The sequence below is a fragment of the Heterocephalus glaber genome, unplaced genomic scaffold (genome assembly GCF_053883595.1).
Source record: "Heterocephalus glaber isolate CG9 unplaced genomic scaffold, H.glaber_assembly_v1.0 deba00000122, whole genome shotgun sequence".
In the NCBI taxonomy this organism is placed as follows: Eukaryota; Metazoa; Chordata; class Mammalia; order Rodentia; family Bathyergidae; genus Heterocephalus; species Heterocephalus glaber.
Window position 1 is genome coordinate 64,964,016 of NW_028258138.1, and position 27,119 is coordinate 64,991,134.

Below are 27,119 nucleotides of genomic sequence, written 5' to 3' on the forward strand. Positions count from 1 at the left end.
TGCTCAGTTTTTTCAACTCACCAAAAGTATATGCAAAGAAGATAGAGCATTAACATCTTTGATTATAAGTGTTGAAATCAAAAGTTAAATCTAAGTACATGTTGGTTTTAACACAAAGGGAGAAAATAACTAACAGATAATGTACCTTTAGTGAAAATTTTCATTACATTCTACCTAGCAAGTCTAGCTTTTCACTTCTGAGCTGCATGTTTCTAGAAATGGCATATTCTTTACTTGCCTTAAACCTGAAAATACTGTGTCTACTCATAAAGTCTCATAATAATAATGTTTATAACTTCTATTAACAAACTATTCTTAAGAAAAAGGAATTGAAACAAAAAAGTCACCTACTACATAAGAGCAGAATTTTGAGATGTAAAGATTTACTCCATATTTTCTTTCACACTTTGTTCTTCTACTATTTCAACTTCCTTGCATTAATAAATTCTTATTTTCAGGATTTACTCTCCAGTAGGTTTCAAAACACATAAGATGAAATGTCATTCTTGCTGCCAGCCTGTCTAAGGTCACCCCTTTTTACTTTCTAGTGAATAAAAAAAAAACAAACTAAATCCACAGAACTGGTTTTGTTTTATAAATATAAGCATTCAGCTTACTTAAAGATACCAAGCATACTTTTTCCAAGTTTCACACTTCCAATGAGAGATTAAAGTCAAAGGTAGCTCAGTCATAATACTATACCTGGTTAATCTGAAAGGTGAAAGAAATGACAGAAATTTTTATAAAGACAGATAAACTAAATATCTATATGAATTCCAGTCATGACTAAGCATAAGAATCACTTGGGCATCTTTTAAAATAAACCAATTTCAGAGTCCTACCCTACACTAATTAAACCATAATTGGCAATAACAATTTTAAAGCATAAAAGACAGCATTTTTGCTACACCTTTTAGCACACTGTCAAGAATATAAGATACTTTTAATCTTATCTAAATCTCAGTTCTTTCATTTCCAAAGTGGGCAGAATAAGTTGTGTGGACATTATAATTACATAAAATAATGCTTGTAAAATATTGAGGACAGTGACTGGCCCACAGTATGCAATCAAAATTTTTTGGTGGTGTTGCTGTTAGAATTCTTGATGTTGTGCATGGATAGAACCTATAGGTACTATAGAAGGGAAATATGCCTATGAATAAGGAAGGGCATTCTGTAAACACCAACCTTGGCCAGCAATGTGCTACATCTATGAGAAATAGAAAAGGAAGCAGCAAATTATACTTGGGCTCCCCCAATAGATAGTAGCATTAATAAAGTATCTTCATGCCACACACAGAACCACAAAAGGCTCTGTGGGAAACAACATACAATTTCCTGAAGAATTTATGGACCTCATTCATTAAATTGGCCATCCTGAACAGTATTCTTCCATTTCTTTATGTCTAGTTCCAATGAAATAAAAAGGTATATGATCATATTTACATGTATATAAATGTAGACATACTTTATAGGTATATATAAAATATTAAGAAAGCTATTTTGTCTATATAATTTGAAAAGGCTGAATTTTCTACAATAAATATACATCATTTTATGATAGTAAAGTTACATTTTTCACTTGAATTAAAAGTTACATGCATCAAAAAGTACAAAGCTAATTTGTAGAGAAATTTGTCTACTGATATCACGTACACTGACCTTACATTTACTTGAAAGGAAAAAAACTGAAAAGCAACCAAATGTAATCAATCCAGTCGAATTCATGGTGTTACAAAGTTCTCCAGAAAATTGCCAGTATGGAGGGGCTTTAAAATAGGACAAACTAAAAAGGAGAAGGAAGTATGAATATGGTACAATATTTAACTTCCCTCTCACAAACTAGGGGAAAATCTTGGAGTACATATTTTGCTTCTCTGGCACTTCCATATTCTTTTCCTAAATTCTAATTTGACTACGAATCTTTTTCTTTACTGCGTCTCTCTTCTTATATTTTACCACCCTAAGACTGTTATTCAAACTGTTAGTATCTGTTAGATCACTTGAAAGCTCAACAAACATGTTGTAACAATTTTAGCTGGAAAGATGCAATTACCTGTAGTGTTTCATTATCTTTATCTACCTCAATGATATGTTGTATGAACCAAATACCTGTATGAACCAGGTAAAATTTTTAGCCAGAAAAATGTTTTCCAACTTTGTTTCTACTGCATCAGAAAATTATGATTTATTAAGTATAGATCTTTGAAATTACTTAACAAATTAGAGATGGGAGTTCTGGAAACTGCAATAAAAGTTGACCCAGAGTTATGAAAAGTTCTCTTCAATATACATCAGAGGATAAGGCAACTATCTTGACATATTCAAATCTTAAAAAATGAAGGTTTAAGCTTGTAACATGGACAGACAAGGGCTCCTAATCTATTCTTTGGCATTCATTCGTTCCATATAAAGCCGTAAGAACAAAAAGCATTTCTTCATGTTCTGTACCTGAATACTGTTTGGAAATAGGTTTAATAATGTAGCATTGATTCCTTACACCCAAAATAAATAACCATTAAATGATGGGTAAGAGCAAAGTTCTCGGAAATCACAGAGTCATTTTTACTAGTTTGTACTTTAACAAAATAATGAAATTCTCCAAACTTATCCTCAACTAAAAGAATCATTTTGACTTTAATGTAATAAGTTGAGGTTTCTTAAATATATGTGTCAGGGGATGAGGCTACATGAAATTATAGGAACAGCAAGACAGGAATAGACATTGTAAGTTTTAAAAAGAAATATTATTTCTCCCAACCCTCATTCATACTTGCCAATGTAGTTTATGAAGAAAACCATAGTTACTCAGATAACAGCCCCCTTTCCCTTATTACAGGCAAGGCTGGTTCTTTAAACTGTCACAAAGACATTTTTCCTTTCATCATTATAACTCTGAAAATAATTATTTAAAAAATAAATATTTATTGTAGTGTATGGGATTTTACTGATAAACAGAATAAAGTCAGTAAACACTTCTCCCTCAGATGGTCATAGAAATGCTAAGAGTTGATTTAGGCCCTCCAACTTAAAATTTAATTCTGACTAGCACATTCATTAGATGATATCTATTATTCCATAGTGTGATGTGTCAGTATGATGCAAAATACAAAAATACAGTGTGATAAAGACATTTTATCAATTCTTCTGCTTTCTCTCTGAACATTAGTCATTACCTTTGAGGTTGAGGTCCCAGGTTTGTAGGAATCTTTTTTTTTTTTTGGATTGAACTCCGGACCTTGTGCTTGCGAGGCAGGCAGCGGCACCACTGAGCTAAATCCCCAGCCCCAAAGATAGGTAATAGCAAGGAAGATATTTTTTTGCGGGGCGGGTACCGGGGATTGAACTTGGGACCTTGCGCTCGCAAGGCATGTGCTGGAACCACTGAACTAAATCCCCGGCCCTTGAAGGAATCTTGTATATCACTTGTATTGAGTTTTGCTGAGAAATACATCTCCAAATAAAGCCTTTGTAGTTATCTTTTCATCCTTGGCTGCAAAAATCATCTATGCATACCAGAAAGCTTTAAAAATGATCAAAAATGTTTCAACAGCTTCCTCTGATTATTTGACAATGTTTAAGAAAAGGCAACAAACACAAAGGCACTAGAAGGCAAGAGTACCACTGGTATTTATCAATGGGCTGAATGTAGTTTTTAAACTTCATGTATGCAATCCTCATATTGCATGTTCACTTTACCCAGTACAATATTAAATGTACATTTTATTGCTTCAGAATACTATTCACTATTTTTACTAATAATATTCTTAATTACTTAACATTTCACCAACACTTTTCTATTTCAATAAATATATATTTTAAGCTATAGATGCACTTTTTTGTGAACTGGGAATATAATAGAAAGCATTAATGAATAATGCAAACTTGAATGATACACACAATTTGTACATTATGTCAAAATATATTAGCCGAGACACACACCATATATCATATCCTGTTAGCTGACTATTGGTTGAGATAAAGTCTTTGCATATGTGTTCAAATATATGTGAACTTTTAAGTATAAAAGCTTGTGAGAACACATTTTTCTCATATTTTAATATTGTTAAATATGAACAAAATTATGTCACTGTTTTTCTTTAAAGCTACCAAAGTCATGGAGTTCTTGCTAAATTGCCAGGGCCACAGGCAACAATTAGAGAAGTACTGTTGTAAAGGATAAAAACCAGAAATTTGAATTAAAACAGGTAATACAGCAGAGGTAGATCTTATTACAAATAAGAAAGCTGTTTAATTAAGAAACATTCGAGAATAGTAAGCCAATCACACCATAAACAATCCTCTTCACCCTCATCTGTAACTGCAAAACATCCCAAATACCTTATTATAAAACATTATAAAAGAAAATAACAGCCATAATCATATTCAATGGATCTCCTGGGTAATAAAACTTAGATGCACAGTGTAATCATATATAAATGTTTGTTTCCTTGATATAAAATGGCATGGCTAGCATCTGAAAAGAATATTCATGGAGCAGTAGTTCAAACAAATAAACAAAACAAAATACCATGGTAGGTTTTCTTCCTAAAGCCTCATTATATTATGGAAAACTCATGTAAGTATGTGACACTTTAAGATACAAATCTTGATGGTAATCCTCCCCCTTCTGATATTGATGTACAATTGTCTAGTAGCACAAATTCTTTAATCATATTACAAAATGAGAGTTCTAGGAAAGTCTGAAGGTAGACCCAAGAAAGATGAAGGTTGTAGATATAACATAGGTTCTGTCAAAACCAATAGGTACTTTTCTTCTCTCCCATTGTATCACCTTTCAGTCAGTTCATCTTTTTTTTACTGCAATAATAATCCTGAAATGGAAACAGTTTCATTTCCACTCATTAAAGGTGTAGACAGTATAAAGGGTTCTCTTCCAAAACACTGGATAATTCTGTCCCAATTTGGGTGTTCCACAGGCTTGTGAGCAGGGCAAATATGGCTTGGAAAAGATACCTTCTCTGCCCTTGCAACATCTATGGATGTTGCAAAATTTACTTTTAAAAAATGTAATCCAAGGCCAAGGATTTAGCTCAGTGGTGCCGCCACCTGCCTTGAAAGCGCAAGTCCCGAGTTCAATCCCCAATACCAAAAAAAAAATAAATGTTGTCCAAAGTACACACTATGATATTTCTGTACTTACTAAATTCTGAATGTTTTCTGGAATGCTTGAAATTATACTTTGAAAGAAACACTCAGAAACACATGGAATCAAAGCTGTATTTGAATGTTGCCACAATTTACTCAACACAAAACAGTTTTATGATATAACTCTTGCTGAATAACTTCTCTATAGTAAAGTAACTTGAGGTATAATGAAAGTAAGTGTTTAAGGCGCTTGCTGTCTTACACAGTAACCTGGAATTGTGACAATTCCTTGATGCCAGAGATAGTATGATCCTGCTGTTTTAATAAAACTAATGATTATTAAAGGCTGATTATATTTTCTATATCAAATACCAATTCTGTTCTTATTTGGGGCACATACTCACACACATAAAGCTTTCTATTCCTGAAGTGATTTGGCCAATAGGAAAGATCCTACAGAAGCTTGTGAAGCATCTCATTTTGAGAATATCTAAGCCAAGCTTATTTAATGTAGTTTAAATCTTATGCCAAAGTCAAGGCTTTGGGTCCAAATGATTTATACTGGTAAGTCATAATCATAATAATATTTCAACAGAAGTGTCTGTCATTTCAGGTAAGATAAATAATCTTGGCTGAATTAAAACAAATATTGAGGTGATTATTACTGTGTACATTTCAAAGCAACCATAAGCTGCACAATTAAATCCACAATTTCTACTCTCACAAAGTTTATGTAAGGACTACTATGAAAGGTCATCCATCAGTCTTTCTTCATACACACAGAAATGAAACCAAAGATTTGTCCTTTGTTTATAAAGATAAGATTATTTTGAATTTTTATTTACATTAATAAGAGAAATTCTTTAACATTTGTCTTAATAATTTCAGGTGATCTACAAAACACTATTATTAAAGACTTCTATCTTTAAAAGGATTTACAGTAATTCATGCATGTTCACCTCACCTCTACAACTTCATCTTCCTCAGTACTGTACACACATTTTCACTGGGCATACTGCACTGTACGCAGACTTACATCACCATACTGCACTGTCTGCAGCCACATGAACCTGTCACATACTAGTGTTATGCAAACAGTATCATATCTTGTGATATTTTAAATGATAAACTGAGAAATGGATTCAAAACATGTTAAAATTGAAAAAATTTAGGTAAAACTGAAACAATATATTTCAAAAGACTTTAAAGTACTAATTTTTAAAATATGTGAAGAATGTAAATAAAATCACTTTAGGGTTAGAATAGGAAAATAATGTTAATAAATTAAAATATTATTTTACATAGTTTTAATTATGCATTTATTACTAAATGAGTAAGTTTAATAAGTAAATGCTTATCTACTGTAGCTAAAGCTCCCCCAAAACTTTTTATAATACATAAGCTATCCATCGACATATGATTACAGCCACCTTATTTTGAGGCATATATGGAATTTGATGCATATATGATTAAATGAGTAAATGAATAAATTAAGCTTACTTCACCTGTTAGAACTAAACCTAGTATTACATTATTCAACATTCTTACATAAAAACAGTTTAAAAAGGTGTCCTCATTACATCTTTTATCACTGAGACAAAACACCCAACACCCACAAAGAAGGAAAAGTTTATTTCGGCTCATATTTTGTGGAGATTTCTGTCTATATTAGACTGACTCTAAGGCAGAGTGGCAAGGCACAGGGACAAGGGCAGAGGAGAAACACTCCACACCAAGGCAAACAGGAAGCACCAAGCAGCAACAAGCCTTTCTTTCCCTTTTATTCCATTCAAGCTACAAGCCTTTTGGGTGGTGCCATCCATGCTCAGGGTAGGGCTTCCCATTACCCACACCCTGCACTATGATAAACCAATTAGTGGACTAATCCATTATTACACACTCTTAATCCCAGTATTACACCCTTAACCCACATTCACAAACTCTAGATCCAGCCACCTCCAAAAAGCCCACATCTAGATACAAGCCATAACACAAGTTAAGATTCCTTGAGAATATATCCTTTTATTGGTCTATAGGATATATCCCATTATTGGTCTCCACACATCATGTAATTTGACTTTTAACTGACTTCCTATAATGCCTTCCATATGTAGTGACACATTTATCATTTCATAAACACAGGCTACTTGGTATGTAAAGTTAGGGAAAGCTTCAACAAAAATGTTTTATTTATGGCTTCCAGATCTGATTAAAGGCTATGATTAATATGATATGCACTTATGACTAGAATGCAACTATATAGTTTAATCTACACAAAATAACAATAGAACAATAATTTAAAAGCTACTATAAGCTCAAGTCCTAAATCACAGCAAGATATGATTACAGAACATTATATTTTAAATGATGAATTACTATTTTCAAACACATGCTTTAATTTCAAGTATAAACCTTGTGCTAATACTCAAAAATTCCATACTGGTGGCTTCTAAAGATTTATTTGATTGAAATTTTATGATGAAAAAGCTTTCCACTTGAGGTTATTTTGTGCAAATTTCTTCTGGGCATATGATTCAATAATTCATTCAGCATTCAGATAATATTTCAATAAATATTATGATTATATTATGTTCTGGATAGTATGTTAGTTCTGATGCTAACAATAAAAACAGAAAAAGGGTCGGGGATTTAGCTCAGTGGTGCCACACCTGCCTCACAAGAGCAAGGTCCTGAGTTTGATCCCCAGTACCAGGAAAAAAAAGCCCCACAAACAATCCCTGTTTTTACATAATTAATACCTAATGAGAGCCAGACAATAATTGTCACAAACACTGTTGTACAACTATTAATTGAGAGAACTTCAGAGAGAAAAAATGACATTCTATGTTACCATTTAAAAAAAGAATTTTTCATATGCATAGGAAGATTTCACTGAGGAAGTGATGAATTTAGGCAGATGAATGGTAGTTTAGAAGTCAGCAAATTAAAGCTAGCAGGAACTAGGACTAAGCTTAAAACATTTTCTTAAGTGAGCATGTAGGCTAAACAGAGTTGCTTAATAATTATTAGAAGAGATTTAATGATTCCAAAGTAATACCTTAAGGATAGTTTGTTCTCCTAATCTGGTTAGAAATTATTTTAACAATGCTTGCCACAATATCAATATGTTTTTTCACAAACTTCTTTTTTCACAAGACAAATTTCAGCAAATTCTTTTTTCAAATATCATAAAGCTAGAATTAGTGCACTGTTAATTGATGAGGCTTAACCAGCATTTGATAAAACTAAAGCTTCCTAAAGATGAAAGCGCCTAGCCCACAGATGTTTCTTGTGTAGTTAAAGAAATATGTAGTTGAAGAAAACAGATTAGAATCACGTTGAACTAATAAATGGAAATTTATCATCCTTCATTTAAGTAAAAGACAAATTTGCTATTTAGAGAAGAATCTTGTCAAGTTTTCTTTCTTCTCATTTAAAGACTTAAAGATTTGTGAATTTAAATTACTGAATTTCATTATAATTTTGAAATATATTTAACTTGTACTCTACAACTATAAACCCTTTATTGGGAAACTTAGGAAAAGCAAAAGGATAGAGAGAGAGAGAGAGAGAGAGAGAGAGAGAGTAAATTTGGAAAACCAAATTATTCAGAATCTCACTACTGGAAACACTGTTATTTAAATTGCTTTATTTACTATTAATAACTTTCTTTAGTTTTAATTTCTAAAATCTTTGTAGTCAATCTCTTGAGTAATTCATCTTATATAATAAAATCCATAGTAAAGAGTAATCAGAATGCTGAAAATTCTGCCCAAGTTTATCTTACGTGGGTAATCATTTTAGCTCCTTTTTCAAGAAAGTATAAAACAAGGCCAATATCATTTTAATGTGAAATCAAACAAAAGAAACACTAAAATATTTGATATATTTTTTAAAAGGTTTAGCACTTTGTAGACAATATGCCTTCTATTATCCCAATAAAGCTTTCTTTTCCTTCATCATTAGAACTATTTTTTGTTCGCTTTTATTTTTCTTTTACTTGTGCCCCTTAAGAAATAGTTGGATTGGTTTTAAGTATCATTCTATATCTCTTTAAAATTATCCTCAATATCTGAATCATTAAGAATGGCAAAATCTTCACAAGAGAAGTAAACAAAGATGGAAGCCAACCATGTCTCTCATCTCTCAGTGTGGGCTCATTTCTCTGAAACAGTTATCAAGAGTATTTGCCCAATAATTATATTTATTTTTTAGTGACTATATATGGTCAAATTCGTATGAATTAGTCATGCTTACAGTAACTTAAATTCATTGATGGGTTACACATATTTCACCATAACTTTAATTGTAGTAATTATGAAATGTAGTCATTCTATACTTCAAGAATTTCCATAAAGTTGAGAATTTTTTTCTCTCTATTTACATTACCTCAATAATCTGTGAATCATTCTATTATACTTAAATTTTTATCCAAATTTCTAAGAGATAAAATATGATAATACTAATAAAAACAAATAGAAAAAAAGACTAACACAATGTATCATTATTGGGATATGTTGCAAAGTTTTATTTTTGTTAATTTGTGGTCTGTGTGTCACCATACTTAAAAAAAGAACTTTTTCCTGTAAACTAAAAATGATTACAATTTTAATTAAACTGAGCTTTCATACTGCAATTTCTTAAATTACTTCTTTACTCTGTAGGCAAAACCATAACCCATGGTTTCCCCTTAGTCAATATATGCTTTGCAATATTAAATATTCAGAATTTTCACATCAGGTATTGAAATATACAATGTTCTTCACATATCCAAGACAGAAAGCTATGAATCAACTAGTGAAGAAACAAACTATAAAGCTGTGAAGGAAAATATTCTTAATATGATAAAAATAAGAAAGGATCTGTTCATACTGAGCAATATAAGGCACTGTTTCACCTCTCAAAATAAGTTGTTCTTTTTCATTTGTCTTTCAAAGGAAGAGTGGAAATATCCAATAGTCATTTAGTATAAATTATTCCTTAAACTGTGTTTATTTAAATTCAACAGTATAAATCACAACACATTTATGAGCTTGAGCCTTTCAAAAAAACTTCCTGGACTTACAAATGAAGAATTTAGGTTCAGAGAGATTATATGGGGCTGGGTGTGGTGGTGCACACCTGTAATCCCAGCACTTGGGAGACTGAGGCAGGAAGATCACCAAGAATTCAAGGGCAACCTGGGCTACATAGCAAGGTGGTGTCTCAAACAAACAAAATCCAGAAAGATTATATGAATTATCTCAGTTTTTGCAATTATTCCATAGCCACATTAGGACACAAACGCAAATCCTTTCCCCAGTCAAGTGTTCCATTAGAACACTACAGTGATCTATTTTTAGTCTCTGTAGGCCAAATTTACACAGCTGAAATCAAAGTTGACAAGGCACAATGAATTACTTGCCAAAAAGGAGTGATATTTAATGTTACATTATCACGCAAGCAAAAACAACTTGGACAATTCAAAACTGGTTGATTTGACATTCTGATTCATAAATATCCTAAGACAAACAAAAAACTAAGAATGTCTCCCAAGTTACCTCCCAAAGGGAACAACAGTATTAACATTCCTACAACTATTCCTAAAAATAAAATAATCATATTCATTTTTCTTAGCACTTTATACTATTCATAATAAGTATTACACATATAGGCACCAGAAAAATGTAGAACTTGTTATACTGACAACTTGTCCCAGTTCTCATATTTATGTACGTTGAACATCTCCAATCTCAGGTCTGAAATCGTGTATTCCTAAGATCTTTTACTGGAGTTTATGTTTTCCTGAGGACACACAACATTCCATTGGTTTTCTCTGAGACCAGAGCTATGAATACAATCTAGAGCCCAGTTTTTTGAACTTCCTTCTTTATCACTAATATATATAAACACAGAGTTATTTTTAAATTGTCACAAACTTTTGCGGCCTTCTTTCAATCTCTCTCTCCCTCTACCCACACCCACCCCCGCCAACAGTCAACAAGGAACTGAGATTACCTACCAAAAACAATGAGTAAGCCATCTGGCAAGTATGTCCCCTGGCCAATTTCTTTACTGTACCACTACCTGTAAAACCTTCTGAGCTAGAGCTATGTAGTCAAATAGCTCCTGAATTCCTGACCCACAGAAATAGAATGAATGTTGGTTGTTTTAGGCCACTGAGTGTGGATTAATTCTCTATATTGGCAAAAGATAGCAAGAATTCACTATGAGAAATTAGTTAAACTATCTGGTTATCTGAAACTTTTTCTTCACTCTTACATTAATATAATGGAGAAAATAATATCCAACTTATAACAAAGGATACAGGAAACAACCAACAGAGTGAAGAGAAAACCTACAGAATGGGAAAAAATTTTCCGAGCTATTCCTTGAATAGAGGACTAATATCTAGAATATACAAAGAACTCAAAAGAATTTAGACCCCTCCAAAAATTAAAAGACCCAATCAAAAAATGACCAACTGAAATGAATAGACATTACTCAGAAGAAGTACACGTAGTAGATAAATATATGAAAAAATGTTCAACATTTCTGGCCATTGGAGAAAGGCAAACCAAAACCACACTGAGACTCTATATTACTCCAGAAAGAATAGCTATCATCAAGAAATCAAACAAAAACAAATGCTGGTGAGGTGGGCATGTCTAGATGGGTCATGAAGGTGTGACCCTGGGTACTATATCTGTTCCCTAGCACCCTCCTCTCTGACTCCCTTCTCCTGTGCTCTGCTTCCCAGGGGCTATGAAGTGAGCTTCCCTCAAGTGAACATATTTAAAATGGTCTTACAAAATAATGACATTTATATCTGAGTATGTATGGGGGAGGCACATAAAAGTTCCTACAACAAAATTATAAAAATATTAGTAGACATATAAAGAGAAGCTAAAAATTAATAGAAATATAAAATCAAAATATCATGTTGCAACACTTTTTACCAAGCTTGAAAATATTTCCATCAAAAATATTTAGTACTGAGGAGAAGACAGAAATGTTACACAAACCTGTGAGATGTTGGCCCAGGATTTCAGAGACATAATCTGCTAATTAGATAATATAATATTACATGTGCACCACCTATGATGTGGCAATGTTTTTATCCTAAAGAAATAATCATACACGTATTCAAAGAATCATGTATTGCCCAATGATACACACGAATTGAACAAACACCTTTCTTGTATTGCTGAGCTTTTAAAATTAATTGAATAATGTACATATGTTGCCACTTTTCTTCTGGAAAGTGTTATGATACTTGATTGAATGTGTCAATTTGAGTAAGGAATGGCTAACTAAATTGGCTCAGCATAGTTCTGGGTGTGGAAGACCCACCCTAGGGAGGATTATAGCCGAATGCTTTAAAAGGGAAAGGAAGAAAGAAGGATTGCTTCTGGCTCCTTCAGAGGAGCTCCAGTCTTCGATTTCACCTTGGACCTCTCTCCTGGATTCCGTCACAGACTCTTTAGTTTCCAGCACTCACACTTCAGCCTTCCACTGCAGACCGTTCAGCCTCCTGATATGAACTAGCACAGGGCACTACACAGTGCTCCAGGCTTTCAACTGGATCATTCAGATCCCTACTGTCAGATCCCCAAACAGACCTTTTGCACTCTTCCACACTGGACTCTGTGGGCAGCCATTGTAAGCTAATCTTGTAAATTCTTCTATATTTGTATATCTTGTATTATATCTGTTTCCCTAGTACACACTGACTGATACAAGTGTCTTCTATTTTAAAGATGTGAAAGGATATTTAGAATTATATGCTTAACTACAAATATGAGGAATCTTAGGGGCATCCTCAGTTTATAGCAAGATAATAATAAATCATAAAGCTACTTAGCTATTTCATTGCCGAAGCTTAACTTTCTCAATGTATAAGATTTATATAAGTAATTACCAATATTTCAGTATTTCTATAGAAGATTTTTAGGCTTAATAGAAGAGAAGGAAGAAAAAGCAAAAAAAAGAAATACATTATTTTCTTGAAATAAATTATTTCTTCCTGAAGAAGTAAATGTATAACAATAACAGAGAGTGGAGATCCCGGCAAGCACCTGTACGGACCAGAGTGGCACAGCTGCAGGCACATCCAGCCAGGGTGCCGCGCCAACCCCAGTGGTGTGAGCATGCAGGCCAAGCCAAAGGACCACCCAAAAAAGACCTTCACAGCCACACAAGCAACAGCAAAAGGCCCACCCAGATACCATCAGTAAGTGCGCAGATCACAGTGAACAACAGTGCGGACCATACCGGTGCAGCTTCAGGCAGGTCCACCTGGGGCCCTGCCCCAACCCAGGTGGCTTGGGCACACAGGCCTAAGTGAAGGTCATGGCTGAAAGAGAGCCGCAGAAGTGCACAAGCAACAAACAATGGCTCACCCTGATACCATCAGTAAGTATGCAGAGAGCCTAGCCAGAAGCCTGCATAGACACCAGGGACTGGGGTGCACTGCCCCTAGCAAAGGCCCTCCCAGACAACAGCTACATAGGGGAGCAGGTCCTAACAACAGGCACACCTAGATACCATCCCAAATATATGCATGCCCCAGTCAGAAGCCAGCCCAGACAACAGGTCAGCTCAGGGAACCAGAAGGCCAACACTGTGAACCCAGGAATTGATGCACTGGTGAACAGCAGAGAAAAGGCCACCCCATGGCTTGCACAAAACTGGAGACCACTGGGTGAATAAAAAGTTCCCTCAACAAAGGCACAGCAGGCTGCATCTGTTGAAATGAGAAGACATGCAAACAAGTCTCAAGACAAGACTTCCAGATCATCTAAGGCAAACCCAAAGGGAAAGGACATGGAACAATCTGATATTAACAACCAGAATTCCCTGAATGGTCAACAAAAGAGGATCTGGATAAAATGAAATCAGAAATAATTTCTCTGATAATAGCAGAGATTGTGCCCATGGTGCAAGACATGATTAATAAATCTAGAGGAGACACAGATAAAAAAAAAAATACAGGAGCTGAAGAAAGTGATGGGATCCCCTAACATAGGAAACAAATGAAAAACATAAAACACATGAAAAACACATTTCCAGGAGATTAAAAACTCCTTTGAAAGTTTACACAGCAGAATGAGCCAATGTGAGGACAAAATTTCATATATAGAACATAGGATTGCAATTAGTGACTAGGAAAGGAAAAATTTCTTAAAAACATTAAGGGACCACGAGAAATCAACTGAGCATGTGCTAGACAATGCAAAGAAGAATGACATAAGACTGATCAGAGTCACGGAAGAAACAGGAGAGAGTGCAGATGACATGAAAAAACTGTTCACCAAAGTAATGGCAGAAAACTTCCTAAGAAGGGGAAAAGAACTTGGTAAGTGAGGCATATAGGACACCAACTAGCTATGATCAAAAAAAAAAATCTACACACAGGCATATAATAATTAAGATTCCAGGAACCCAACAGAATAACAAAATTCTACAAGCAGTTAGACAAAAGAAACAAATCACACACTAAGGAAAGCCCATCAGAATCACAGCAAACTTCTCAACGCAAACCCTCAAGGCAAGAAGAGCTTGGAGTGATGTATTTCAAGCCCCAAAAGGAAAACAGCCTCCAATCCAGATTGATATACCCTGCAAAACTATCTTTCAAAATTGATGGAGAAATAAGATACTTTCATGACAAAGAGAAGTTGAGAAACTTCATGAATACCAAACCAGTACTTCAAAAAACTTTAAACAATATCCTAAGAAAAGACAATGAAGATGACAAAAACAGAAAGTCTAGCAGAATGAATCCATCAGGCACAAGATATTAAATGAGAAGAGGGAAAATCCAACAACAAAAAAAGTCATGACAAGAATAAGTCAAAACATATCAGTTATAACCATCAATGTTAATGGTCTCGATTCACCAGTCAAAGAAATACACTGGCAGAATTGGTTAAGAAGCAAGATCCAACAATATGCTGCATACAAGAAACACATTTAATTCACAAAGAAACTTACAGACTGAAAGTTAAAGGGTAAAAAATAATACTCCATACAACAAAACCCAAAAAAAAGCAGAAACAAATATCCTCTTTGCAGATCAAATGGATTACAAATCAACACTGATTAAGAGACAAAAAAGGACACTACATCCTTGTAAAGGGAACAATCGAAGAGGAAGAGATGACAATCATTAATATATATGCACCAAACACTAGTGCACCCAACTATATAAAACAAATACTAACGTATATAAAAAATCAAATAAGCACTAATACAATACTAGTGGGGGACCTCTAAACCCCTCTGTCACAAAAAGAAAGACCAGTTAGAAAAAAATAAACAACGAAATGCTATAACATAATCAAACTCTTGAACAAATGAACTTAACAGATGTTTACAGACCGTTCCACCCCACAAAATCAGAATAAATATTCTTTTCAACTGCACATGGGTTATACTCCAAAACAGACCATATATATACTCACTCATAGAACATGTTTAAGTAAGTACAAAGGAATTGAAGTTATCCCCTGTATATTATCAGACCATAGTGCAATGAAACGAGATCAACAGCAAAAGAAACCACAAGAATTACAAAAACACATGGAAATTGAACAACATACTTCTGAATAACCAATGGGTCACAGAGGAAATTAAAGGAAAAATCAGACAGTTGCTACAAAAAAATGAAAATGACAGTACAACATATCAGAATCTATGGGACACAATGAAGGCAGTCTTATGAGGGAAATTCATGGCAGTGAATACACATATTAGGAAAACAAGAGTGAGCCCAATTAAACAACCTGATGCTGAACCTCAAGCTTCTAGAAAAAGAAGAGCAGGGAGAAATCCAAAGCTCATAAAAGGGAGGAAATTATAAAGATCAGAGGAGAAATCAATGCAATGGAGACTAAGAGAATGATACAAAAAATCAATGAAGCCAAGAGTTGGTTCTTCAAAGGAATAAACAAAATTGACAAACCTTTAGCTAACTTTATCAAAAAAGAAAAGAAAAGGCTCAAACTCAAGCAATTAGGAATGAAACAGGTGAAATTACAATGGACCCAGCAGAAATGCAGAGGATCATCGATACCTACATTGAGTAACTATACACCAATAAGATGGACAATACAGAAGTAATGGACAGATTCCTAGATACATATGAATTACCAAAGTTGAATGAAGAAGACCTAAAAATTCTAAACAATCCAATATCCCTCAATGAAACTGAAAACATAATTAAAAACTTACCAACTAAGAAAAGGCCAGGCCCTGATGGCTGCACTGCTGAATTCTACAAGACATTTAGAGAAGAACTACTGCCACTACTGTTTAAATTCTTCAATGAAATTGAAAGGGAGGCAATACTCCCAAATTCATTCCTGGAAGCAAGCATCACCTTGATCCTAAAGCAGAGAAAGTCCCAACTGAGAAAGAGAACTATAGGCCAATCTCACTAATGAACATAGATGCAAAAATCCTTAATAAGATACTGGCAAATAGAATGCAGAAGATCATCATGATCATACACCCTGACCAAATGGGATTCATCCCAGGGATGCAGGGATGGTTTAACATATGTAAATCAATAAATGTAATACACTATGTTAATAGAACCTAGGAAAAAAACCATGTGATCAAGGCAATAGATGCAGAAAAAGCATTTGACAAAATCCAACACACATTCATGATAAAAAAAAAAACTCTACAAAAAATTGGAATAGAGTCTCTACCTCAAACTGATAAAAGCCATCTATGAAAATCCAACAGCCAATATCATACTAAATGGTCAAAAACTGAAATCCTTCACACTAAAATCAGGAACAAGACAAGAATGTCCACTATCACCAATCCTTTTCAATACAGTCTTGGAAACATTAGCCACAGCAATTAGACAAGAGAAAGAAATAAAAGGAATAAAGATAGGAAATGAATGAATCAAACTGTCATCATTTGCAGACAACATGATACTCTATTTAGAAGACCCCAAGAACTCCACCAAAAGTCTTGTAGGCTTAATAACCAAATTCAGTAGAGTAGCTGGATATAAAATCAACACCCAAAAATCAATAGCTTTCCTGTACATGAACAACAGACATACTGAGAGAGAAACAGGGCAAACAATTCCTTTCACAATAGCATCTAAAAAATTGAAATACCTAAGAATCAACCTAACAAAAGACATCAAAAAGCTCTACTCTGAAAATTATATAGCCCTCTGAAAAAAGAGATCAAAGATGATATCAGAAAATGGAAAGACAGACATCCCTTGCTCCTGGGTAGAAAGAATCAACATAGTGAAAATGGCCATACTTCCAAAATTGCTACATAGATTGAATGGAATCCCAATTGAAATTCTAGCAGCATACTTCCCAGACCTTGAGAAAACAATTCAGAAATTCATTTGGAACAAGAAGAGACCTAGAATAGTAAAAGCAATTCTAGGCTACAGAGACAAGGTGGGGGTATCACAATCCCCAACTTGAAACTATACTACAAAGCTACAGTGATAAAAACAGCATGGTACTGGCAAAGAAACTGACATGAGAACCAGTGTAATATATTAGAAAATGCAGAAACAACTCCAGACTCCCTCAGCCACCTCATCTTTGACAAAGGAGCCAAACACCCTCACTGGAGGAAAGATAGCCTCTTTAAGAAATGGTGCTGGAAAAACTGGGTTTCATTTTGCCAAAGATTAAATCTAGACCTAAATCTCTCACCATGCACTGAACTAAAATTGAAATGGATTAAGGATCTAAATATTAAAATAGAAATACTGAATTGCCTGGAACAGAGGTTAGGTAGAACTCTTGAAGACACTGGTGTAGGAAAAGATTTTATGAACAAAACCTCAGTTGCCCGTGAACTAGCACAAACAATCAACAAGTGGGATCTCTTCTTATTAAAAGGCTTCTGCACAGCAAGAGAAACCACCAGAAGTGTGAAGAGACAACCCACAATGTGGGAAAAATTCTTCACCTGCTCTTCCTCAGACAAAGGTCTACTATCTCGAATCTATAAAGAACTTAAAAAGATCAGATCTCACAAATTTAAAGACCCAATCAGAAAATGGACATCTGAAATGAACAGACATTTCTCAGACAAGGAAGTAGAAATGGCAAATAAATACCTAAAAAAATGTTCAACATCACTGGTCATTCGAGAGATGCAAATGAAAACAATGCTGAGATTCCACCTCACACCAGAAAAAATGGCTGCTATCATGAAATCAATCAATAACCAATGCTGGTGGGGCTGTGGGGAAAGAGGAACCCTGCTCCACTGCTGGTGGGAGTGTAGACTGGTGCAACCACTGTGGAAATCAATATGGAGATACCTCAAAGAGCTAGGATTGGAAGTCTCATTTGACCCAGCTTTTCTCCTGCTGAGTATCTTCCCAAAAGAATTAAAAGTATCATACCACAGGGATATATGTGCACCCATGTTCCTACCACTACAGTTTATAATAGCTAAAACTTGGAAGCAGCCCAACTGCCCATCAACTGGAGACTAAATAAAGAAAATGGGTTGTTGCTTTTTTAATAAAATGGAGTACTACTCAGGCATAAAGAAATACAAATTAGAGACATTTATACCTAAATGGATGTACGTTGAGGAGATACTCTTAAGTAAATGCTTAGGATACACACATGCAAATACTGAATAGGTTCTCTGGTGTGAGAAACTGAAAGCATAAATGAGAATCAAAATGTAGAATAGATAATGTGACAGAGGAAGAAAAGGGGCAAAGGGGAAGGGGAAATGGAAGGGGTAGGGGAAAGGAAAGAAGGGACTGGAATTAACATGAGAAAATGAAAAAATGGAAACAAAGTCTTTGTAAATAGGGAGGGGTGGAGGGGTTGAAAGGAGGGCAGGGGTGTGGGGAAAAAAGAACCAAGATGGATTATGTAAGGTACAAATTTCCAATGATGAATGTCATTATACTGTATACCTAAAATTAATTTTTAAAAGACAATATTAGAGAATGGTACTCAATTACAAACTCAAGAAGATTTAGCCATTTTGTTGGAGCATTTTGTGAGCTTACCTGTTCTGGAATATGTGTTTGTATAAACTCGCTTTTGTGATTAAAAATAATCTGCATGGTTTGATTATTTAAATATAGGTAATTAAATTATTTGTGAGTCATAGAATCAAAGTTAAGTTAAAGTAAAAGTAAAATTAGTAAAATCAAAGTAAGTTTAAAATCATTTTACTAACCTTCTGTCTTCAACATCTCTGGTGGATAAGCTCTTATTGCACTTTTCATTGCCATTGATCTTTAGGAGAAGCATCATCTCTTTAACTGAACTATGTATTTCTTTTAATATATATATAATCCTAAAACAGGATCCATTTAATAACTTATTAAGAATTCCATTATATATAATATGTACAATGCAGATACTCTGAGCATACATTTCATTGCTTTTCAACAAACGTATAAGGCATTTAATATCCCTCACAGTAAAGATATGGAATATGTTAAATATAGCATAAAGGTTTCTTTGTACTCCACCCCATGCAATCCGCCATCTCCATCCCTGGCCCCAGGCAACCTGTGATATACTTCTTTTCATTAATGGTTAGTGTTGCCTGCTCTATGGTACAGTGTCATACAAATTGAATTCCTGGAGTATGACCTCTTCAGCACCTACCTTCATTTACAAAGCATAACAATGTTAATACTCACGTATATAGAGTGTTCATTTTTACTGATGACTGGTATTCTATTAGATGAACATATCAAAATTGTTTTATTCATTCAACTGATACAGGGTATTTGGAGTTTTATGTATTCTCAGTGCAAATAGTTTCTTAGATATATGTACGTCAAATGATTTCTCATAGTATATTACTTATTTTTCAGAGTCAATTTTTAATTAATTTTATGATGTCTATTTTGTATCTTATTGCCTCTTATGGTTCAAGCTTTTGTTACCCTGTTTCAAAGATCTTTGCCTATCCCAAGATTGCAAACATTTTGTCCTGACTTCTTAAGAAAATTTTTAGATTTAATATTTTTATATTAATTCACTTCAAAATATTCAGAAGATTTCCCCCTCACTTTGACCATACTTATTCCATTATTCTTGTCAATGTGTCCTTTACTGTAATAAAATTTTTAAATGTAAACATTCAACGTATTTTTCAATCACCCCTTCTAGTTTGTCAATTTTTTATAAAAGCTTTCTGTAATGTTAACTGGATTGCATGGATTCTACACACTGCTTTCAGAAGATCTGGTAAAATTAATAGTATTAGATTTATTGGTCCATGAATATGGCTTAGAGATCTCTAATTTCTTTCAACAATACTTTAATATTTTGTTAGTTTTCAACATACAAGTTATATGTAAATACAATCTTGTTCCTAAATATATATGATTTTTATGCTAGTGTGAATGGCATTTTATATTTTGTTTCTTAATTGCTGTTAGTATAATAGCAATAAAATTGATTTTTATATATTTAACTTGTATCCTATAATCATGATGGTATCATTTTACATACAGTAGATTTTGTGGATTCATAAGAATTTTATTTGAACAAAACCATTTCCTTTGATAAGAAGCTTTATTTTCAACATTTATGTCTTTTTCTTGCTTACTGCACTTGCACCATCTCCTGATTATGTTAAGTAAAAGTAGCTGAAGTGAATGTCATTTTCTTGTTACTGATATTCCTAGCAAAATTTTTATCATTTTATATTAAGTACAATATTAGGTGCATCCTCCAGGGAATTTGTCTAGTTTATCTATTCCTGAATTATTGACATAGTTATTAATTCTTTTATTATTCATGTCATATCTATTAGATCTGTAGTGATTTCTCCATTTCACCACTGATTTTTTTATTTGTAATTTTTCTTTAGTGATCAAGTTTATCAATTATATTCATATTTTAAAAATGAAAATTACGTCTAAATTTATATTTTCAGTTTATAAATGTTTAAATATTTTAATTTAGTTCTAGATTTATTATTTCCTTATGTCTACTTGATCAGTTTTTAATTGGCCATTTTTGTCTGGATCCTAAAGCAAAAGCTTAGATCATTGATTATAAATTTTTCTTTTTCTAATATAGGATTTTAAAACTGTCTTCTTCTAAATGTTATTCTATCTACATCTCCAAGTTTTAAATATTTTATATTTTCATTATAACTAGTTCAAAATATTTTCAATTTTTCTTGTTGTAGTGGAATGAATTGTAGCCTCAACAGTATGTCCACATGCTGACTTCTAAAGTATTTTAATATTACTTTATATGGTAAAAGATGTGATCTTATGATGAAAATGTGGTTAAGGATATTGAAAGAAAAAGCTTGTTGTAAATTATCTAGATAAGCCTTAAATGATATCACACTATATGCAGAAACACAAAGATTCAAATGACAAATAAAGAAATACAGCCACAAACCAAGGAATGTCAATAGCCCCTGGTATAAAAAGGAGTTAAAATCATATAATTCACTAAAATCTCTACAAGCCTGACAGCACCTTCATTTTGGCTCAGTAAAACTGACTGAAGACTGATCTCTAGAGCTATGAAAGAATAAATTTGTTATTTGAAACCAGTTTGTGGCCATGTGTTAACAACAGTCCTGGAGAAACAATACAACTGTTTATTGTGATTTTTGACCCATGGATTATTTAGAAGTATGTTGTTTCATTGTCAGGTATTTCTTTAAGGTTTTGATCTCAAATTCTGCTATGTACAAAAAATAGAGTTTATTTCAATTATTTATGGTTATTAAAGCTCAGCATTTATCATCTTTACATAAACCATGTATTCTGCTACTGTTAGATATACAATTGTATAATTTGGTTGATTCTTTCTTGCTAGATTTGTATATTCACACTATCAATAATAAAAGTGTTGAAATCCCCAACTGTAGTTATTTATTAAACTATAGTTAAAAGCTTTTGTTTCATTTATTTTGAAGTTCTTATTAGGGATCTACATATTTAAATATTTACATTTTCTTGACTGAATTTTGTTTATAATCTGTCCCTCTTTATATCAGCATTCTTGGTCACAATTATACTTTTCTGATATTAAAATATATCTAGATTTCTTATGGTTAGTGTTTGTGAAATATACTTTTTACTTTTAATATATCTATATCTTTCTATTTAAAATATTTTATATACAACATAGATGTTACTGTTTTATTGAGTCTGACAATTTCTCTTTTAGTTCAACTGGTGAGAGCATTTAATGCAATAATTAATACAAGTGAGTTCAAGTCCACTCAGTTGTTATTTCTTTGCTACTATTCACATTTCTTCTGTCATGTTTCATCCTTCTTTTTTAATTAGTTGATATGTTAGCCTTCCTGTTGCTGGGATAAAATGCTTGACATTCATAATTAAAGGATAAAGTTTATTTGGCTTACAATTTCAGAAGATTTAGTTCATAATTGGCTGGTTCCGATGCAGGAACATCATAGTAAAAAGGGCAAAGGCCAGAAAGGAGAGCAGGGAAAGAGCTAAAAAGAGGAACAGACCAAGGACCAGAAACAGACCAACGATCAAACCTCCCTGAACCCACCCACACACTGGCAGAAATATGCTTTACTTATTCCCTAGGAAGCTCACAAGCCAATCAAATTGACAATCCAATTTAATTGTCATAGTGGATTATTTAATATTTCATTTCATCTCCATTTTAACTTATTAGTTATACTGTTTTGGTTTATTTGAAATGATTTTTATAAGGTCTATAATATGTAACTTTAACTTAATCAAGTATCTTGAAATACAGAGGATCCTCAACTTACAAGGTATGTCCATTCCAACAAATCTATAGTAAATTGAAAATATTGTAAACTAAAAATGCACTTAATATTCCTAACCTACTGAACATCATAGCTAGTGACATTACCTGCATGATCACAAGGCTGACTGGAAACCTGCAGCTTGCTGACTGGACTTGCAGATCAGCATCACTGCAGTACTTTACTGCACATCACTCGCACATGAAAACGATGTAAATTCAAAATTCAAAGTATGTTTTTCAAATGAGTGTCCATCACTTTCGCATCAATGAATTTGAAAAGTGAAAACTTAATTATTGTAAGTCCAAGACTGTCTGTAATAACATGCTATAGCATACGTAACATTAGATGCTTTTGGCAATATACTTTTATCTACCTATTCCCATACTTTATGTGAAAAATATTCCTTAAACATATAAACCCACAACAATTTTACATATATATGTATATATATGCTGGATTTTACTTCCAACAGTTGATTATATTTTAAATAAACTTTAAAAAGAGAAAAAACATTCTATATTTATCTATATATTTACCATTTCTGGTGCCCCTCTTTTTTGTGTGTCATTACACATTTCCTTGTCACCTGGTATTTTTCTTATTCCCGAAGAACTTTAACACCTCTTATAGTGAATATTTGTGGGCAATGATTTTTTTACTCAATTTTTCTTTGACTTAAGCCTTTATTGTGCTCACTTGAAGAGCACATATACTCAATATTGGAACAGTACAAAAAAGATTAGTGTGGTCCCTGCGAAAGGATGACATGCAAATTCATGAAGCATTCCATATTTTTCAATAATCAATTTACAAGCGTCAACTCAGGAATTAAACTAAAGAAAAATAGAAAATGAGAAGACAAGGAGGCAAGATGCAACCCCACACTGCCAGTTCACCAAAGGCAAACCCTGGGGTCATTGAAGTGGTATTAGAGGATGTAACAAAGCAGAACAATGAGGCTCTAGAAAAAATCAAATCAGAAATAATTTTTCAGATAACTTTAGAGATGGTGACCATAATGAAGGACATGGTTATTAACTCTAGAGCAAATACAGACAAAAAAAACAAAGAGGAGCTTAAGAAAATGATGAAAACCATGAATGCCCAATATAGGAAAAAAATGGAATTCATGAAACAGATTCAGTCAGATACCCAGAAAATTAAAAGTTCCATTGTAAGTATATACAGTAGAGTGAGCCAATGTAAGGATAGAATATCAGATATAGAAGACAGGATCGTGGTTAGCAATCATGAAAAGAAAGATTTCTTAAAAATAGCAAGGGACCACAAAAAAAATCAATTCATGAGCTGATAGATGATGCAAAAAAGTTTAACATAAGATTGACTGGAGTCAGTGTAAAAGTAGGAGATAGCACAAATGACATAAACCTTGTTCACAGGAGCACTGGCAGAAAACTTCTCAAACACAGAAAAAGAATTTGACATACAGATAAGTGAGGTATATAGAAATCCAATTAGCCAAGATTTTTAAAAAATGCACACCAAGGCATATAATAGTCAAGATTCCAAAAATTCAACATAAGAACAGAATATTAAAAGCTGTTAGAAAAAAGAAACAAATCATCTATAAAGTAAAGTCTATCAGGATCACAGCAGACCTCTCAACACAAACCCTCAAGTCAAGGAGAGCTTAGAGTGAAGTAATACAACCCCTAAAAAGAAAACAATCTCCAGCCCAGATTGACATACTCTGCAAAACTATCTTTCAAAATTGATGGAGAAATTAGATATTTCCATGACAAAGAAAACTTAAGTTATTCATGTCTACCAAACCAGCACTTCAAAATGTTCTGAAGGACATTCTACAAAGAGGTAATGAGGACTACAACTCAGTGAACCCCAAAAGAATGAATCCACCAAGATAGGCAAGTAATTAAACAGAGAGGAAAAAAAGGGAAACCAACAACAGGAAAAAAACATGACAAGTATAAGTCAATAAATATCAGTTATAGCTATCACGGTTAATGGTCTCAATTCACCAATCAAAAGAAACAGACTGGCAAGAAGTAAATCCAACAGTATGTTGCATACAAGAAACATTTAATTCAAAAAGAAATTCACAGACTGAAAGTCAAAGGATGGAAAACAATATTGCATGTGACAAAAATATGGAAAAAAGCAGGGATAGCTATTTCTCTTTGCAAACAAAGTGGATTTCAAGCCAAGACTGATTTAGAGAAATAAAGAAGGTCACCACATACTTGTTAGGGGAACAATCCAAAGGAAGAAATAATAATAATAAATATGTATGTACCAAACACCAGCACAAACAACTATATAAAACAAATATTAATGGACATAAAAAAATGGCATAAGCACTAATACAATTGTAATGGAGGACCTTATTACTCCACTGTCACAAACAGACATATCAACTAGATAAAAAATCAACACAGAAATAAGAGAACTAAATCAAGCTTTGGAACAAATGGACTTCCAGTAGATGTGTACAGAGTGATCCACCACACAACAGAATATACATTCTTCTCAGTTGCACAGGGGACATTCTCCAAAATAGACCACATACTAGCTCATAGAACATGTTTAAGTAAATGCAAAAGAACTGAAATTATCCTACACAAACATCAGACCATAGTGTAGTGAAACTGGAAATCAATGGCAAAAGAAATCACCAAAATTTCATAAACATATGGAAATTAAATAACACCCCCCTGAACAACCAATGGGTCACAAATGAAATTAAAGAAGAAATTTGACAGTTTCTACAATTAAAAGACAATGTCAGTACAACATACTGGGACTTACGGGATGGAATGAAAGCACTCCTACAAGGGAAATTTGTAACAATGAATTCCCATATCACAAAAATTGAGTGAGTTCAAATAAATAACTTAATGTTTAACCTCAACTTTCTAGAAAAAGAAGAACAAGTCAACCCCAAAGCTCCTATGAGAGATGAGACTATGAAGACCAGAGCACAAATTAAAGCAATTCAGACTAAGAAAATTATACAAAGAATCAGTGAATTGAAGAGTTGATACTCCAAAAGACTGAATAAAACTGACACTTAGCCAACCTTATCAAAAAAAGGAAAGAAAAGACTAAAATCCATGCAATTAGGAATAAAAGGGTGAAATAACAACAGATCCTGCAGAAATCCAGATCATCGATACTTACTTCAAGAACCTGTATTCTAGTAAGATGGAAAACACAGAAAAAAATGGAGAGAATCCTAGATACATATGAATTACCAAAGCTGAATCAAGAAGACATAAGAATTCTAAATAAACCAGTATCAGTCAATGAAATTGAAAATGTAATTAAAGACCTACCAAAAAAGAAAAATTCAGGTCTGAATAGATTCACTGCTGAAAATTCTACAAGAAATTTAGAGAAGACCAAATGCTGCTACTTCTCAAACTCTTTAAGGAAATTGAAAGAAATCTGACACTCCCAAATTCATTCCTGGAAGCAAGCATTACCCTGATTTCAAAGCCAGAGAAGGATTCAACAACAACAAAAAAAGAACTAAACACCAAAGTGAAAATAGATATAAAAATCCTCAATAAGATACCGACAAACAGAATACAGCAAATCAAGAAGATTATACACCATGACCAAGTAGGATTCATTCTAGGGGTGCAAGGATAGTTCATCATAAGCAAATCAATATGTAACACAGCATATTAACAGTATTAAGGACAAAAAACCATATGATCATCTCAATAGATGCAGAAAAAACATTTGACAAAGTCTAGCACCCATTTATGATAAAAAAAAAACCCTACCAAAAATTGTAATAGATGTTCTTTATCTCAACCTGATAAAAATCATGTATGACAAACCAATAGCCAACATCATACTAAATGGACAAAAACTGAAAGCTTTTACTCTATAATCAGGAACAAGACAAAGATGTAAACTATCACCACTCTTGCTCAATATACTTCTGGAAACAGTAGCCAGATCAATTAGACAAGAGAAAGTAATAAAAGGAATAAGGATAGGAAAGGAAGAAGTTAAATTATCATAATTGCAGATGACATGATACTCTACATAGAAGACTCCAAAACTCCATCAAAAATCTTCTAGATTTAATGAACAAATTCAGTAGCATAGCTGGATACAAAGTCAACACTCAAAAATCAACACCATTCCTGTAAACAAATAACAAACTCACTGAGAGAGAAATTAGGGAAACGCCTTTCACAATAGCATCCAAAAATATGAAATACCTAGCAATCAATCTAACAAAGGAAGAGTTTCATATTGAAAACTAC

The 27,119-nt window shown here is 33.3% G+C and overlaps 1 protein-coding gene and 1 non-coding gene across 30 annotated transcripts in view; one reads left to right on the forward strand and one right to left on the reverse strand.

The window, feature by feature from the left end:
* Positions 1-27,119, reverse strand: part of Zbtb20 (zinc finger and BTB domain containing 20) — an 865,938-nt gene that overhangs the window by 738,556 nt on the left and 100,263 nt on the right. The gene's annotated exons all lie outside the window — the stretch shown is intronic.
* Positions 23,546-23,653, forward strand: LOC147830461 (U6 spliceosomal RNA). Its single transcript, XR_015439444.1, has one exon. It is a non-coding gene; the product is annotated as a U6 spliceosomal RNA (small nuclear RNA).